This window comes from Geotrypetes seraphini, chromosome 3 (genome assembly GCF_902459505.1).
Source record: "Geotrypetes seraphini chromosome 3, aGeoSer1.1, whole genome shotgun sequence".
Classification (NCBI taxonomy): domain Eukaryota; kingdom Metazoa; phylum Chordata; class Amphibia; order Gymnophiona; family Dermophiidae; genus Geotrypetes; species Geotrypetes seraphini.
The window spans coordinates 354,065,849-354,083,967 of NC_047086.1; the positions used below are offsets into that span (position 1 = coordinate 354,065,849).

General features: G+C 42.4%; 1 protein-coding gene across 4 annotated transcripts in view; it reads right to left on the reverse strand.

Moving 5' to 3' along the window:
* ESRRG (estrogen related receptor gamma) overlaps positions 1-18,119 on the reverse strand; it is a 1,015,505-nt gene that overhangs the window by 730,376 nt on the left and 267,010 nt on the right. The gene's annotated exons all lie outside the window — the stretch shown is intronic.

Sequence of the window (18,119 nt, forward strand, 5' to 3'; positions counted from 1 at the left end):
CAACAAGGATCCTAGTTTCAACGTTGATAAACGTCTTCCTCAGGGGACACTATAAAAGCATAAAAACATATAAAGCATATTTGAAAAACATTGAAAATGTAAAATGTAAAGTTTGAAAATGCTAAAATAACATATGCAGTCAAACCTTGGTTTGCGAGCCTAATTCGTTCCAGAAGCATGTTTGTAATCCAAAGCACTCATATATCAAAGCAAATTTCCCCATAGGAAATAATGGAAACTCAGACAATTCATTCCACAACCCAAAAAATGTAATACAAAATACTATACGTACTTGTATTGTAAGGCCTCGCTCATTTAGACCAGTCACGACACTCCTGCAGCGTCAGAGAGAGAAGAACCATTGGCTCAATTGTGATGATGTGACGTGTGTATAATCTAACCTAATCTAGTCTTCGGTTTATATACCAGGTCATCTCTCATTGGAGCTCAACTCATACTATATGTACTCGTATTGCAAGACTTTGCTTTTTTCGAATAGTCACTACACTCTTGCAGTATCAGAGAGAGAGAAGAACCATCGTCTCAGCTGTGATGTGTATTGCAAAACATTGCTTGTATATCAAGTTAAAATTTAATAAAGTGTGTTGCTTGTCTTGCAAAACACTTGCAAACCAAGTTACTTGCAATCCAAGGTTTTACTGTATATGTGAAATATTAAGAAAAACATACATATATAAAATAGCCATCAAATAAAAGCAATATCACTCAAATAATCAATTGAAACAAAATGAGAATCTGACAATATATAAAAAAGAATAATAAGCGATAACCTTAAAACCAAATATCAAAAAACAAGATATGTAAATTTGACATGTTAGAATATGAACTAAGCATAAGAGATAATAAATGAGGACCTCAGAAGTAATATCAATATAAAGTGCACCAAACACTGGTTAGCCAGATAGTCATCTTTAATAGAGTACAGAAAGCAAGAGAAATAGCGTAGAAGGAAAGTGAAATGCATTGAGTGTGGAGAGAAGGGAAAATGCAAATAAGTAGTTCAAGACATAAATTTAAAAAAAAAAATGAAAATAGAAGGGCAGCCCAAACAGATGTCGAGTCACATAAAAAGGATGGGCATTATTCCAAAAAGGTTGAACAGATAAAGATGAGAGTGATAAATTCAAGGCCACAAACCCAAAGCAAAGCAAATGAGTCTTAAGCAAAAGTGATACCTTACCAAACATAAAAAAGAAACAATGCAAGGCAACAGAAATTATGAGAGGGGAACTGCATGGTTTGAAAACGCACAGATAAAACCAGTAATAATGAAATAAAAACTCTTACCTCGTTGGTGCAAATCAAAAGATTAGAGAATGCTCAGAGTGAATGTCTAGCGTCAGTCTAAAATGGGAGAGGCGCACGGTTTAAAGCAGGGATCTCAAAGTCCCTCCTTGAGGGCCGCAATCCAGTCGGGTTTTCAGAATTTCCCCAATGAATATGCATTGAAAGCAGTGCATGCACATAGATCTCATGCATATTCATTAGGGAAATCCTGAAAACCCGACTGGATTGAGGCCCTCAAGGAGGGACTTTGAGACCCCTGGTTTAAAGGATATCACTTATTATTCTTTTTTATATATTGTCAGATTCTCATTTTGTTTCAATTGATTATTTGAGTGATATTGCTTTTATTTGATGGTTATTTTATATATGTATGTTATTAATTTGTGCTAATTTTATATATGCATCTTTTTTTCTTAATATTTCACATATATAGGTTATTTTGGTATTTTCATACATTTACTCCCTCTTCTACAAAGCTACGCTAGCGGCTGCAATGCAGCAACAGCCTCGAAGCCCTTTAAATCTCTATGGGCTTCGGGGCCATTACCGCGTGGCTTTGTAGCAAAAAATTAGCACATGTTAAATGCTAACGTGTGCCAACACATCCATAGGATATAATGGATGCGTTAGCATTTAGCGTGCATTAAAACAGCTAGCGCGCCCTAGTAAAAGGACCCCTTAGTTTTATATTTTCAATGTTTTTCAAATATGCTTCACATGTTTTTACGCTCTTCTATTGTCCCCTGAGGAAGGTGTTTATCAACGCAGAAACTAGGATCCTTGTTGGAACTTTTTGAATTTGGTTGGTTGAAAGGACATCTTTCCCTTGCCTTTTCTCGTTATATTGTTGTACATTTCAAGGCGAGGTGTTGTTCGTTTGCACAATGTTCCATTATTACAGAAAAAAGCCTACCCTAGTCCCACCCAAAACACATTCCCAACATGCCCTCTTGAGATAGACAAACTGTGGGGGGAAAAGTCTTATACAAATGTGTTTCAAAAATAGCGATTTGGATGTTTTTGAAAAAGAAAAGTTCATCTGGCGCTTTGTGTCATTTTTTGGATCATTTTCTGTTTCAAAAATGAGCCCCTTAGGTTATAATAAAGAAAACAATAATTAAGAAAAACAACAGAAATTGGGATTATAAGATGCCTATGATCATAAATCAGAAACACACAAGGTTAAAAAAAAGGAAAGAAAAGGAAATTAAATTAAGGGATTAGAGAAAATGTGAGAAAACCAACTTGTATCTTTAGTCACCTTTGGGAGATTGAGGATTACTGCATGATTATCAGTTCATATACTGTCCACGACTCATTTATCTGCTGAATTCAGCACATCCTCTACTGGAATGTAAAGGGACTAATTACACTGAAATGTTACAGAAATGCAGGCTGGCCGGTGGCCCTGCTAAAGATATCTCTGCATCCTCATTTCCTGTTTCCTGGACTGTCTTCATTATATAGTGGCTGCATACTGTGTCTGAGAGGCAGTTTGATAGATCAAGCTAAATTGTTCCACATATAGAAAGGGTCTTCTTAGATTTCAGGACGGCCGCAGAGCAGCAGCATGGAGCCCAGGCAGGATCAGTGACAACTGCACGGTCAGAGAAAGCAGAGGTATATGCTATAGCATTTATATGAAAACAAGGTACACTTCTCCCTCTGTATCTGTATTTTCCGTATCTGCGGATTCGCTTATTCGCAATTTTCAGCTGCTAACTCCGCCCCCTAATTTCCATCACTGAACCCAGCGTTTCACATTGGAAATCGCTGTTCCCGGTGGTTTCCGATGGAAATCGCTGCTCCTGGCATTGTATGGAGCAAACCGCAGGTCGGGTTATTCACGGTTTATTATCTTTTTCAGGTCTATTTTACTGAAAAACCATGAATAACATGCAAAAAGTTTTTCACGGTATTCATGGCTATGTTCTGCCCGCATCCCCCGCGAATACGGAGGGAGAAGTGTATAGCATTTGACCATAGCATCAGCTACTGAAAGAAGAATGAGTGTTGAAAAACAGTGGGGGAAAAAGTATTTTGTGTGGCTCATACCTCAGCTATGCTTTCAAATGCGGTTTGCTTAATGTTCTCTGAAGTAATACAGAAATGAAAGAATGTGCTTCAGCTACATCCATTCACTAGTTATAAACAGCACATAGCCAGGTGTTAATCCAGCGCAACTCAGAAAACCGTCAATGTACTTAAAAGAAAACTTGATCTTTACTGGCAGCTGAGATACTCTAAACACACACAAGGAAAACTAATTTAACTTTTGAAAACTTATCTCTGGAGGGCGGAGGGATGAGGTGAAATCCCTTTATAAGATTTTTAAGCACTGCAATTATTGACAAGGACTTTATTACTTCACATTTCTCTGATCGGCGATGGGGGAGGGGGAACAGCAAAGCCACACGGGGCATCAGCAACTGTCAGGCGGTTTTCAAACTGCAATAAGGTAGTTTACAGTGGGTAAAAGCCTGTCTCGGTAGACCCAGTGAAGAAGGCTTTTAAAAAGTGCCTTAAAAAGCCAACTCACACATGAATCAAGGTGATCCCTCGTTCATACTTGTAGCAATATATCAATTACTGTGCACTTATTTTTTTTTTCTGTTGTTTTAAATAAATTCCACTTGACAGGAGACACCTTATTAAGACTAGGTGAAATGGTACAATCAGTACGAGACCTTTAATACTGCCTCCCCCTCACCCCAACCCCCACCCCACCACCACTCCTGAAGCTCCTACTATTTCCTTGATGCAAAGGTCTCTCTTCCACAGATTCAGGCTGCAATACAATTAATGTAACTGCCAATGACTTGTACAAGAACATAAGAACATAAGAAGTTGCCTCCGCTGAGTCAGACCAGAGGTCCATCTCGCCCAGCGGTCTGCTCTCGCAGCGGTCCATCAGGCCCACTGCCTGAACAGTGGTCTCTGTCTAATTTTACAAATTACCTCTAATCCTATCCCTCTAACCTTACCTAGCTAGTCTTTTTTTGCACTAATTCTGAAAGGCATTACTGTTATATAAGGATGGCCCCCTTTTATTTAGGCTGTAATGGGACACTAGAGAGGTTCTTCCATTGGTCATATGAAAGGCAAATAAATTCAGGAACATCAAATCAAAAAGTGAAAATCTGCTAATCAGCACTGGGTATGGCAAAAATATTTTTCTATAGTGCTAGAAAATACAACTCCCTCCCTCCCTCCCCCTCCCCCCAAATGTCCAACCTTTGGAACAGGAAAGCTAAAAGTTTTGAAAAGAAAAGCTCTCGATTTATGCATCTCTGGTTAGAATATTCAGACTGTTTAGTGCCAATACAGTAGAATCTCAGTTATCCAGCGCCCACAGGGATTGGTGGATACCGGATAACCATTTTTCTGGTTAATTGAGAGTGTATTAGAAATATTATCTAACACACTCCCCTCCCTCCCTCCCACCCCTTGCACCAGCATAGCAGCGGTCCTGAGTCGCAAAGCCCTTCTCCCTCCCTCAAGCCCCAAAGTGGCAGAAGCAGGGCAGCGGTCCTAAGCCACAAACTCCCTCGTCCCTCCTTCCTTATCCAAGCGTAGCCAGTCAGCGGGAGGCAGCCTCAAAATAGGATGCTTGCGCCAGCCCTGTAGAGTCTTAGTTAACCGGGTCTCAGTTAACCAGGACTCTCACACAACTGGCAAAATATTTGCCCGGTGGAAAAAAAAATGTCCCCGAAGCACCAGTGGCAGCTTCCTGAGTCACAAATCCTCCCTTCTTGCATACACACACACACACACACACACACACATACACCCATTTTAAGGTATGATGAATTTAGTAATGTTCATAATAGACTTTGTTCCTAGAAACATTTAAATTATGAAGAATATAGTAAATGGATACTTAGGGCTCCTTTTATCATGCCGCGCTAGCGGGGTTAACGCGCATGACTTTTCATCATGTGTTAACCCCCGCGCTGGCATGAAAACTACCGCTTGCTCAAGGGAGGCGTTAGCGGCTAACGCAGCTGGCGGTTTAGCGTGGCTTGATAAAAGGAGCCCCTAGTATAATGGTAAACTGTAATCCTGTGTAAACATAGTATACATCTATAAAAGTGTAATAATAGTGTAATAATGCATATGCATACATGGCACCCCAGCCAAGCAACTGGGAGGCCAAAAACAATCACAGTGAAATCCCTCTGAATCTGTGAAAACTGCTCTGAATTGACCCTACAGTCATTAGTAGCGGTAGATTCCAATAAAGATAAGGATATAAGTGCCTCCAATAATAACCCATTATGAATAATAGCAAATTATGAAAAAACTGGAAAAATTGAGATCAGCTGAATTATAATTTTTGGTGGAATTCATTATGCCAAATCTTTAAAATGGAGCATATAATACCCATACAGTAGGGGCATTTTAAGAAATTTAGGGATGTTTGGGAGCCATTAACAAAATATTGTACAGAATGAATATTATTTTTTCCCTTTGTTCATACACGTCCAGGGTGGGGAGGGGAGTGGGGATACTTTATGTTTTCTTATGCTTAAGAACAATTGTTGGGTATCAGGGGGAGAGGGATATTTGATGTGAATTAGACCGATGGAATATTAAGTGATGTTAAAGTGTAAAGTGATTATATCTTATGTTGCACTTATTGAAAGTTTTAAAAATGAATAAAGAATGTTTAAAAAATAAATAAATAAATAATAGCCCACCCTAGACTTCAGAAAACCTAGTGTTTCTAATAATAGTCCGGGATTATTAGAGAGGATACGTTGTGTGTGTATATATGTATGTAGGCATCCTCTCTCCTTGCCATCCTTCCAATACAGCACTTCCATCACTTCTTGCCTCCTGATTTCAGTACTTCTTTCCCTTTCCATGGCCCCTCCTTTTCTCCCTCCTTGATCCAAATCTGGCACTTCTTTCCCTCTCCTTGCCCCCCTCCCATGCAGCATCTCTCTCTCCCTCCTTGCCCCCATGAGTTCAGTGATTAACGGACACCTTATCTTTTCTCCTAAAGCTGCCTCTCCCCTTCCCCCGTTCTCTATAGCGGTGGATAACTCTGTACAGCGCTGCGTACGTCTGGTAGTACTATAGAATTAACAGTAGTAGTAGTAGTAGATAACACTCATCCTCCTTGTCTTGTTGGCTCACAAACTCAGGAGTCATCTGACTCGTCGCTCTCCTTCTAATCTAATCTAATCTAATCCTTAGGTTTGTATACCGCATCATCTTCACGTTTGTAGAGCTCGACGCGGTTTACAGTAGGAGAAATAGGAATCCTTGCATATCCGACAGACTGCAAAAACTTGTCGTTTCTTTCTCTATAATATTGCTACAATCTATCCTTTCCTCTCTGAGCATGCTGCCAATACCCTCATCCACGCTCTCGCCACCTCTCATCTGGATTACTGCAATGTGCTTCTCGCTAAGCCACATCTCTCTCCTTCAATCTGTTCAAAACACTGCTGCATGCCTCGTATTCCACCAGGGTCATTATACCCACATTACGCCTCTCCTCAGATTGCTTCACTGGCTCCCTATCCGTCTCCGCATACAATTCAAACTCCTCTCTTATAACTCCCTATACTCCCAACCGGAAACCCCATTTGTCAGACAAGCCCCTCTTGTCGGTACCCTTCTCCTCTACTGCTAACTCCTGTCTCCGTCCCTTCTACCTTGCTGCGCCACATGCCTGGAACAACCTGCCTCGCTTATTACGTCAGGCTCCATCTCTAGCGGCATTCAAATCTAGACTGAAAGCCCATTTATTTGAAGCTGCATTTAAATCCTAACCCCACCAACATATCTGTCTGTCATCCCCTCAATAGTCCCCTCCCAACTCTCCAGCCCCCTCTAATTCCCTTCATGAGCAAAATATTCTGACTCCCCTTTTGTCCTGTGTCTCTGTCATAATTAGATTGTAAGCTCTTCTGAGCATGGACTGTCTCTTGCATGTACAGTGTGCAGTGCTGGGGGCATCTGGTAGTACTATAGAAATAATAAATTGATGTTGAGGGTGGAGGAGAGCAATTGCAGATTAACACAGATTTCAAGTAATTGGCAATTACTGGAGGAATTAAAAGTTGCAAGTTAGATTCAATTTAAAGGGGTTTCCAGCCCTGAAATGGGGGTGATTATTACATATGGCTGATTATTAGAAAGAATATGGTATATCAAAAATGTCTACAAATAAAAAAAGAAAGAAACCAGCTGAAGAGAAAGAAAAAACTGCTCCTCAGGCAGTCTGGTGTTTCTTGCACATCCCCAAGGACCAAAATGACATTATCTGATACTAAAGATTTTCTCTCTTTCTATTTTATGGTTTGCCCTGTTAAAAATACAGGAGTGTTTGGCTCCCTGTATCTACCCATTTGTACTCTTTTCTATACAGATACACATTTAAAATCTTGGGGGGCAATGTTCAGGTAGTAGAGTTACATGAAGATACACGAGTGTGATTTCTACTGCAAGGCTGAAAGCTAAATACTGTACTTGTAGATTTTATAGGTGGTAAATCTGTGACTAATGGAGGGAATGTGCCTGAAACATTTGCACAAAGGTATTGCGAAGAGCTCAGCTCTTGTGCACATACCCAGACAAAAATGGAAGTGTCAGCATATATTGGTACTTGCTCTTCTGTCTAAATGCGAACCTCACATTACTAGCACATAGAATTGTTGCAGGGCTCATGTTTATGCAAAGAACAGGTGTGGAGGTGTGCTTTTTGCTCAGATACAGGCGCATGTTTGTTACGTCCCATCCGTCTTTACAACTTGCATGAACCTCTTTCTGTTTGTAAAAAAGACAAAACCAGCAGTTCAGTTTGAAAAACTGACAAGAAATCCTTTCCTCAAAATCTTTTACACTACCCCAGTGGCATGGCTGCGGGTGGGCCTCGGTGGGTTCAGGCCCACCCATTCTTGGCTCAGTCCCACCCAAAACAGTTCAGCAGTGATCACCTTTCTCCCCCTCTCTTCCACACCTAGATCCGGCATTTGCCCCAACTCACCAGCCCACAGCCTGGCAACTCTCCCCTCTTTCTAAACCATCCCCTTCCCGAACCTCATTACCTTTTCAGGCAGGAGCAGCGATATGTATTCACTTCCAGTGCCAATTCTATAGACTTCCCTCTTCCATGCCCCACCCTCACTGATGTCATTTCCTGTTTTCTCTCTGGTAGAATAAAGCAGAGGGAATCGTGTGAAGTCAGTGCAAGTAGCGGATATACTTTGCTGTCATCATCCAGGAACTGAAATACACCAGGGGCTGGAGGGGAGTTGCTAGGCCACAGGCGGGGGAGGGTAGCGGCAAATGCCAGATTCAAGGGCAGAAGGAGAGGTAGCAAGATGCATGATAACGTATATGGTGGGGGAGTAGTTTGGGAAGGCTCACCCAACATAATTGTGTGCCCACCCAAAATAACAGGTCTGGCTATACTACTGCACTGCCCCTGATCTGGTAAAAACCTTTTGATGTTACAGGCCATCATTACACTGCGAAGGATTGCTTAGTGGCCTCATTAACATCCATTTTAATACATACAATCTGTGGCCCTCTGTACCACTCACATTAATACCAGTACTTAAGCCCTCTGAGCATTTGGCACAGAATTCAAAGAAATTCAAATGCAAGGCAGGTATGGCGATTTCAAGAAGTCTGACTAAAGATGTACACCCCCCCATATGAACCACATGCTTATGCTTATCAGGGCCTTGGTGAGGCATTCCAATTACATAAAAACCACAAGAAATGCCACAAACAAAATACTCATTTTTCTTTTTAGAAGCAGGACTAGTTGCATTATCTCCTGCCTCATTCCTTAGAGATCATTCTAGAAGATGACAGTGGTTATTCTGTTGATCAGCCTTGTCATCATCTTCTGATTCTAGGTGAAGACCAGTAATAGTCACAGTTGTGCTCCTGCCGTGGACATTCAGGGGTGGGAGGGCAACTTTGGGGGTTCCAGCAGGAGGGACTAGGCATCCCTCCTGCTGGGTAGATGTCTCAGCGACGTGGCGGCAGGAAGAATTCGGCACTCCTTCTCCCGTAAACATTTGGGGGGAGGCGGCTTTGGGGATTCCAGCAGAAGGGAGTGGGCTTCTCACATCTAAAAGGCCTTGTTCTGGGCATTTGGAACTTGGACAAATTTTTGGTCAACAATGTGGTATAAAGATAGATGGGTCTGGCCAATTAAATGCCTGGACGTACAGGTAGATGATTTTCGGGAAAAAAAAATTTTTTTAATGTACTTTTTGGAAATGGACATTTTGCTTCTGCCAACTTTGAGCAACTAGCGCCCTACGTCCAAATTGGACTTAGGCATTTTTTTAAATCATGCCCCTCTATATGCAAACGCCTCCAGCACATCTATGTGACGCCTAAGTCGCATCCACCTAACTCGCACCTACCTAACACTCAAAACTAGACCTGGTTTTGCAAAGGAGTCCTCTTTATATCAAAAAATAAATTTAGTATGCAATATATATATATATATATATATTGGGGGTTTTTTCAAGTGCTTTGATTGAGGAACACAGAGGCCAAAAGAGTTTTTTTAGAAAACAGCAGAGAAACTGGACAAATGTTGAAGGTACATGTTTGATATTTATCCTAGAGAAATGACTGCTTGTAAATCAAGAGGATATAAGCTTAGCTTTGGAATTGACATGTGGTTTAATGGCTGAGTGAGTGGCGCAGTGGTTAGAGCTACAGCCTTAGCACTCTGAGGTTGTTGGTTCAAATCCCCCACTGCTACTTGTGACCCTGGGCAACCAGAACAGAAGAGAAATATGATAAAGGAGCCAAAAGTAAACACCACATAAGATATAAGTGAAGAAACGGACCTCATTCGTTTCAATTTGGGGACAGAAAACCTATCTTTTCAAGTGATATATAAATAATTAAAAGATAAATAAATAAAATATAATAATGGAGTCAGCATTTTACTGCATACAATTTTAATGTGAAAAAACCATCATAAAATCACCTAATGACACACGATTCTACAAAGGACATCTAACAATATAGACGCACTTACATTTGCTCAGTGGTACCGAGTGTGATTCTCTACAGTGCAGTTCATGTTATTCACACAAAAATAAGGCATAAAAAGGTTAAGAATATTGCATCTATAAAGTAAGTCAAAAGGCTTATGGTTTGTTTGGTTTTTTTTATGCTTCTTAATGTTACATGAAGATTTTTTACCAATTGTTTGTCCACTGAAAAGAGAGACTTTAACTATACTGAAGTACACGGAATGGCAAACAATCTAATATAATAAAATGGTAAGCCGCGCATGCGCACTTCCTAAGCGTGCGTCCGTTTTCCGTGAGCTGTAGCTAGGAAGTGCGCATGCACGACTCACCCCCTGCCCTCTCCGTCGCCTCCCGGCTCCAGCGGCGTGACAGTTTTTAAAGAGGCGCGTGATTGTTTCAACGCGGAACCACCAGCCGTTAAAGCTCCTGGCGCTGACTCCCGACGGTGGAGGAGAGGCAAGGTAGAAGAAGATTTCCGCTGCCCGGGACCCGACTCATTTGCCACCTCCCCCTTCCCTTACCGCGGCCCTGACTGGCGATTTAAGCAGCGTGTCCAGCAGTCTTCACACGCTGCTTCGGGCCCTTCTACTGCCCTGATTTGCTCCGGATGTGCCAGAGTAAATCAGACCAGTAGAAGGACCCGAAGCAACGTGTGAAGACTGCTGGACACACTGCTTGAATCGCCATGTGTAGTCGGACCCGCTGGAAGGGAAGGGAAGGGGAGGGGCGGCAAAGGACTCGGGCCCACGTTTGTAGTCGCGACTGTGGGAAGGGAAAGGGGGTAGAGGAAACGCTAATGCTGCTGCACAGGGAACTGATGTGGGGGGAGGGAAATGGAAGGGGGAGGGAATGCTGCTTTGGACAGACAGACAGAGGGAGGAAGGGAGACAGAAAGACACAGGGGCAGGTGCACAGGGAACAGACACAGGTGCAGGGAGATATACAGAAAGACAAACAGACAAAGGGGGCCAGGGACAGAGACAGACAGAAAGAAAGACAGCGGGAGTCGCGTCAGGAGGGTGCGGGATGCCGCAGAGGGAACTTTTCCAATGGGTGCAACTGGGCGGCTGTCGGGAACCTCTGATCATGGGCAGAGCAAGGTAACTGTATCATAGGGATAAGAAGGAGGAGGGGGGGAGAAAAAGGAAGGGACGCCTAATGCTGGACAGGGGGAGAAGGAAAGAGGTGCTGATGGACAGGGGGTGGGTGAAGAAAAAGGAAAGGAGGCCTAATGTTGGACAGGGGGGAGAAGGAAGGTGCTGATGGACAGGGGGGAGGTAAAACAAAGGGAAAAGGGCTGCTGCTGCATAAGGAGAGCTGTGAAGGGGTGGTGGTGACACAGGGGAGGTAAAAGGAAGGGAGAATGGACAGGGGGAGCAGGCAAGGGGTGGTGATGGACAGCCAAGGAAAAAGAAAGACAGAAAGAAAGAAAGCGGCTAAGGAGACAGAGAGAGAAAAAGAAATTAAGAGAGACACACACACATATATTCTAGCACCCGTTAATGTAACGGGCTATAAGACTAGTTTACAATAAAGCCCTCTGAGTAAAGACTTAAGTCTTTCAGGTTGGGCTATCTTATGTTTATATAAAATGACTCAGAGAAGTGAGAACACCTATACTCTAATCTAGGGCCTAGTGATAGTGCTCCAAAGAAATTTATGAACATTATTTAAAAGGAGTAATTCAGTGAATTAAGTAGTGTGTGGGTGTTGGAGGGGGCTGAAATATACAGAAGCAAAACCAAGAGGAAATGTCTGGCTCCAGGTAAAGCTCTAATCTCCTGGCATCAAAAGGAATTCCTCATCTGTAAAAGATGTGGAGGGGCGTTTTCAAAAGGACGTCCAAGTCAGATGTTAGATGTTCTTACGCTAGAAATGACCAGCATGCATATCCATTTTACAAACTGTAATGTCCAAATTATGAACGGGGAAAATGCAAAGAAACTCAACTGTAGCAGGTGTTCTCTGAGGACAGAAATTTGGCATGGAGTCATAAAGTGTACTGTCTCTTTAAATTTTAAGGACTGCCCATACCGTACAAGTGCTGGTGCCTTCCCATCTGACATTAGCTTGCGGTTCCTGCAGTTCAGCAAGACAGATGAGAAGCAAACTAGGGGAGGTGAGCGGGTTATGACAATACTGTATATGCCTGCTATCCTTAGAGAACACCTGCTACAGTTGAGAAGAACTTGGCTTTCTCTGAGGACAATTAAGCATACTCTTAAAAGTGGGACTCCCTAACTGCCAGGAACATGCCTCTAGAAAGAGGGTTATAGTTAACAGCCATGAGCCTGGCGAAACCCAAAGGGCTGGAGGGAATGTTGGCATCTAGGAAGAGAACAAATTTTGTAGAACTGCTTGCCCAAACTGTCCCTACTAGAATGATTCTCTAAACAGTAATGGGAAGTGAAGGTTTGGATTTAGGACCATGTGGCTGCTTTACAAATGTCCCCAATGGATGTAGAAAGAAGATAGCCTACAGAAGTCGCTATGGCTCACACTTTGTGAGCAGTGATGTTGCCTTCAAGCATCAGTCCAACCCATGCATATGTGGAGATGCAGTCCAGTAGCCAAGTGGAGGTAGTTCTTTTGATGACAGGAGCACTAAGTCTATAGGAGTCAAAGGACACAAAGAGTTAAGTAGATGCTCTGTGAGGCTTGGTGTGATCTAAGTAGTAAGCAAGAGCACATTTATAGTCTAAGATATGGAGAGCTGCATCACCAGGATGAGAATGAGGTTGATAATCAAAAAGCCCTATCCACCTTCCAGTCGGGATTCCAGAAATTCCACAGAACTGAAGCCGTCCACCTTGATATCATCGACGACTGCTGGAAACTCATGGATAAAGGAAACAATGTTTTATTGGTGCTACTAGACCTCAGCGCTGCTTTTGACACCATTGATCATTCCCTCCTCACTCAACTCATGGAGCTTGGCCTCCAAGATACAGCACTACTTTGGTTCACCTCCTTCTTAAGCAACAGATCCCAATGTGTGCTACTAGATACTACACTATCAAAGCCTGAGCCAATCAAGTACGGTGTACCACAAGGGGTACTTCTATTCCCTCTTTTGTTTAATCTCTACATTACACCCATTCTGGATATAGCCCACAAACACCAAATCCAAATACACTCCTTCGCTGATGACATCAGCGATATTGCTGAAGGTCTGTCAGGTAAGATTTGCCTCTTTGTGGATGATACCAAAATCTGCAATAGAGTAGACATCCCAGATGATGTGAATAACATGAAAAAAGACTAAGTGAAGCTTGAAGAATGGTCCGAAATTTGGCAGCTAAAATTTAATGCTAAGAAATGCAAGGTCATGCATTTGGGCTGCAAAAACCCAAAGCAACGGTACAGTTTAGGGGGTGAAAAACTTATGTGCATGACAGAAGAGCAGGACTTGGGTGTGATTGTATGTGATGATCTTAAGGTGGCCAAACAGGTTGAAAAGGTGTGGTGAAAGCTAGAAGGATGCTAGGGTGCATAGGAAGAGGTATGGCCAGTAGGAGAAAGGAGATATTGATGCCTCTTATAAGATTCTGGTGAGACCTCATTTAGAATAGTGTGTACAATTCTGGAGACTGCACCTTCAGAAAGGTATATAAAAGATGGAGCTGGTCCAGAGGAAGGCTACTAAAATGGTGTATGGTCTTCATCATAAGGCGTATGGGGATAGACTTGGTGGGAATGTGTGGTACATTGGTTAAAGCTACAGCCTCAGCACCCTGAGGTTGTGGGTTCAAATTCCATGCTGCTCCTTGTGACCCTGGGCAAGTCACTTAATTCCCCTATTGCCCCAAGTACATTAGATAGAGTGTGAGCCCACCGGGACAGATAGGATAAAATGCTTGAGTACGGGAAAGGGGAGATATGATAGAGATGTTTAAATACCTACATGGTGTAAAATGCGCATGAGTCGAGTTTCTTTCATTTGAAAGGAAGCTTTGGAATGAGTTAAGAAGTGATAGGCTCAAGAGTAATCTAAGGAAATACTTTTTTTTACAGAAAGGTCAAGTAGATCGGTTACCAAAATGCAAAGTGATACACATTGGGAAGAATAACCTGAATCACAGTTACCTGATGCTAGGGTCCACCTAAGGGGAATAGCGCCCAAGAAAAGGATCTGGGTGTCATCGGAGACAATACGATAAAATCTTCCGCCCAATGTGTGGCAGCGGCCAAAAAAGCAAATAGGATGCTAGGAATTATTTAAAAAGGGATGGTTAACAAGACTAAGAATGTTATAATGTCCCTGTATTGCTCCATGGTGCAACCTCATCTGGAGTATTACGTTCAATTCTGGTCTCCTTATCTCAAGAAAGATATAGTGGCACTAGAAAAGGTTCAAAGAAGAGTAACCAAGATGATAAAGGGGATGGAACTCCTCTCTTATGAGGAAAGACTAAAATGGTTAGGGCTCTTCAGCTTGGAAAAGAGACGGCTGAGAGAGATATGATTGAAGTCTACAAAATCCTGAGTGGAGTAGAACAGGTACAAGTGGATCGATTTTTCACTCCATCAAAAAATTACAAAGACTAGGGGGATACTTGATCAAGTTACAGGGAAATACTTTTAAAACCAATTAGAGGAAATTTTATTTCACTCAGAGAATAGTTAAGCTCTGGGACGCGTTGCCAGAGGATGTGATAAGAGCGGATAGTGCAGCTGGTTTTAAGAAAGGTTTGGACAAGTTCCTGGAAGAAAAGTCCATAGTCTGTGATTGAGAAAGACACGGGGGAAGCCACTGCTTGCCCTGTATCGGTAGCATAGAATATTGTTACTCTTTGGGTTTTGGCCAGGTACTGATGACTTGGATTGGCCACTGTGGGAATGTGCTACCGGGCTTGATGGACCATTGGTCTGACCCAGTGAGGTTATTCTTATCTTCTCCTGGCCTGAAAACAGGCTTGCTAGGGGAAAAATAAAATTCTTTGAAAAGGAAAGAATAAAATGAGAAATGAAATAAAATACAGATGAAAATAAACATGGGAAGGCTCACAAAACTAGAGTTTGACGCACTTTGTATTAACTCCAAAGAACACAGCTTCTCAGCTCTGCGAAAAACTGAGAACTGATGGTCCTGCAAGGCAATGTTGGGCAGGAAGGCACCAGCACATGCACAGTACAGGCAGTCTCTATACTTAAATATTTTTTTAAGTGACTACACTTTTGCACTGTCCATACTGGGCTCTGTGGATGATGTCATCCATATCTGAGAATATGCTGCCTGCTTTTCCTGGGATAATAATAAAACCGCAGAGCAAAAACATTTCTGGGCAACTTGCTTGCAGAAAACAAACTGAGGGGGCAGGAGCAGCTTCCTGGAAAGAAGATGGAGTTGAAATAATGATTGACAGTTTTCTGCAAGCAATTTGTAGATTCAGATGCAAAACTCTATGGGGCTCTTAATCAAAAAAAAAAAAAAACAAACCACGTATAAAAAGTGGCTTAAATGGCTACTTGGACAATCAAAAAGCCTGATCATCCAAGTACCCATAATCAAAGCTGGTTTTAGACGTATCTAAAACCAGCTAAGGCCTTTCCCCTGCCTCTAAATGCACAGAGAGAAAAGAGGCGTTTTTAGAGGAGGGGAAAGGGCGGGCGGTGGGCGGACCTACACCTAGGCATACAACACATATAACCAAAACTTTAGGCAAGTTGCCTAGTCGGCACTTATACGTTTTGACTTAGACCAAGTCAAAACAGATATAAGTGCCGAAAATGGGCCGCTGAGCTGATCGTGGCTGTTGCGATCAGCTCAGCGGCCCCAGCAACCTGTCTACCCCCTTAAAAAACAATGATCGCGGCAGGAGAGATGGCTCATCTCCCCTGCCGCGATCCACCCTTCCCCCCAATGATCAGGGTAGGAGGGAGCCCAAGCCCTCCTGGCCCGCAGCACCCCAACTATGTTCGGGGCAAGAGGGAGCCCAAGCACTTGGGAGGGGCAATTGGGGGTTCAGGGGGCAGTCATTGGGGGATTGTGTCGAGGGCAGGAGGGCCTGGGATCCCTCCTGCCTGTATTTTAGTGGGGGGAGGTTAGAGAGGGTCACGGGCCAGGAGGGCTTGGGCTCCCTCCTGGCTGGATCGTGTGGTGGGGGGAGATTGCTGGGCCAGGATGGCTTGGGTTCCGTCCTGGCCCCAATGGATTCGGCCCGGAGGGGAGTTTGGGGATCGCGGGGCAGGAGTGCTTGGGCTCCCTCTTGCCCCGATGTCGTCGGAGGGGGGTGTGTGGATTCTGTAACCAGTGTTGTTTTTATAACAGACACCAGTTACAGAATCCAACTATTAGGCGAAGGACTGGCTCCTCCTTCGCTATAAGCCCTTGTTTTGGACATTTGAGGCTTAGGCTTTTTTTAGGTTGATTATATGGGAAATCCAATGGTTACTGATCTCTTGCCTTTGCAGGGTAATCCGGCTTTTCTTCCGGGTAGAGATTCTAGGGAGTATAGATTATGGGGTGCAAGAGGGATTTTAAGATTGGAACACATACTGGGAAATGAAGGGGAACTATTGAATCGTACTGAATTAATGGCTAGGGTGGGAGAAACTTGGGGAGCGCAATTTGCATGCATACAAGTGGAACATTATGTGAGATCTCTTGATAGAGTGCAGTTGAGTATGCATTTGGGTGTTAGATTGAGAGAGTTCTTTGCTCAGGAGGAGGGGATGTCTCTTTCGGTGTCTTATATTCATTCAATGTTGCAAAAATTACAACCAGGCAAGGACTATCAGAAAATTAGGGATAAATGGGAGAATGAGTTACAACTTTTGAGACATTGGGATGTTGCCCGTACTTTAAGAGCGACACCTGGAGTGACATCTTGTTCATGGTTAAGGGAAACATATTATAGGGTTATATTACGTGCCTATTACACACGAACACAATTGTTTTATAGTGGAGGTCTTCCTACTCCTTTGTGTCATAAATGTGGGAAGGAAAGTCATACATTAGGTCATGCATTTTGGTTTTGTCCCATAATTCAGCACTACTGGAAACGAATAATAAATTATATGTCAAAAATAATTGGAAGATTATTGCGCTTCACTCCTTCTTTCTTTATTTTGGATTTGCCAGAAGCTCTTGGCCATTTACCAAAAGGAAATAGGATGTTGTGTAGAAAAATGAGTCTCTTGGCTAGAAAATGTATATTACAATATTGGACGATCCCCGATCCTCCGAGGTTCTGGCATTGGCGGAACCAATTATATCAGTTGGCCATTTGGGAAGCTAGAGATGCAGGAATTGTAAGTAAGTGAAAGTTGTTATTTATACAAATTTGGGATTCATATTTGCAAGATTTGCATCCTAAGGGTCGTAATGCGATTTTAAGTTGGATCTCTTAATTAGGTTTTTTATTAAGTTAAATGAAGAGAGTAACATTGGGTAGAGAGTACTATTGGATGAGAAGGGGTGGGTATGGAGAGGGATGGTTAAGGTTCAAATTCATATAGATAAGTGGGGGTTTAATGATATTGGAATTTTTTTTTTTATTATTATGTACATTAATAATGCATTATTGATGTCTTTTGATGCTGTATTTATTGGCAAGTTTTGTACCTTAAGGGCTGTAATGAGATTTTAAGTTAGACTTCTTTATTTATGAGAATATCATTGGGTAGAGAGTACTATTGGGTGGGAAGGGGTGGGTATGGAGAGGGAAGGTAAAGGTTCAAATTAATATTATAACTTGACTTTTATTATTGTTTATTAATAATTGATGCATATTGATGGGTTTTTTTGATGCTGTATTATTATATTTGATGATATTTGTATCA